This window comes from Galeopterus variegatus, unplaced genomic scaffold (assembly GCF_000696425.1).
Source record: "Galeopterus variegatus unplaced genomic scaffold, G_variegatus-3.0.2 Scaffold537, whole genome shotgun sequence".
Lineage (NCBI taxonomy): Eukaryota > Metazoa > Chordata > Mammalia > Dermoptera > Cynocephalidae > Galeopterus > Galeopterus variegatus.
In genome coordinates, this window is record NW_007726648.1 from 337456 (window position 1) to 338644 (window position 1189).

The following is a 1189-nucleotide window of genomic DNA, read 5'->3' on the forward strand; positions in this document are numbered from 1 at the left end:
AAAATAGAAAGACAAGGCTTTCAGTTATCTCAGTTGGCTAGAGCTCAGCCTTATAAATGTCAAGGTCACGGGCTCAGATCCCATACCAGCAACGCACCAAAAAAAAACAAAAAGAAGAAAATAAAAAGACAAAACTCTTTTGGGAGAAAATATTAACAAAACGTACACGAGGATGCTTCAAAAGATTCATGGAAAAATAGAATCAAAAGGTAACACAAATCTTTCCATGAACTTTTTGAAGATCCCTCATATCTAAGACAGACTTGTATCTGGAATGTATAAAGAATTTTTATAACTCAACACTAAGAAGAGAAACAAACCAACAGAAAAATAGTCAAAACATTTGAACAGATAGTTGACAAAAGAAGATACATAAATGGTGAGCTGCGGAAAGATTTCTCAACAACATTGGTGAATTAGGGATGAAAATTAAAACCATAATGAGATACCACCCCACGTACTGCAGAATGAATAAAATTAAAAATACTGACAATACCAAGTTTTTCCAAGGACACAAAACACCTGGAGTCCTTGTACGTTGCTGCGCAGTGGTGCAGCCACTTTTTTTTTTTTTTTTTTTTTNATACCAGTTGCTGCTTGTAATTTCTTAAGTCTTCATAAGTTTATAAAAATAATACAATGCTCAAAAACACATGAAGCAAAAACTGACGGAATAATGAGCATTTGACAAATTAACAGTTACAGCTACAGATTGTGCTACTTCTTTCTCAGTAATTGTTAAACAGACAGAAAACCAAGGATACAGAAGATCCCCACCCTGTCAGCCCACTTGCCCTGATTGACGTCTGCAGGACACTCATCACGATAATGGAAGAAAACACTTTCTTTGTAGGAACATGTGGGACTTGCACCAGAATAGACCACATACTGGGCCCGAAAACAAGTCTCAGTAAACTTGAAAGGACTGAAATCTGTATACAGAGTATGTTCTCCAACCACAGTGGAATCAAATTAGAAATCAATAAAAGAAAGAATCTTGAAAATCCCATATATGTGGAAATTAAACAACACATTCCTAAATAATGTATGGGTCAGAGAAGAAATAGATACAGATCAATGGAACAGGATGAAGGGTTCAGAAACAGATGCACACTCAAGATCAATTGGTTTTTTTGAAAAACATAAAGACAGAAAAGTAATTCAATGCAGGATAGTTTTTTTTTTTTTT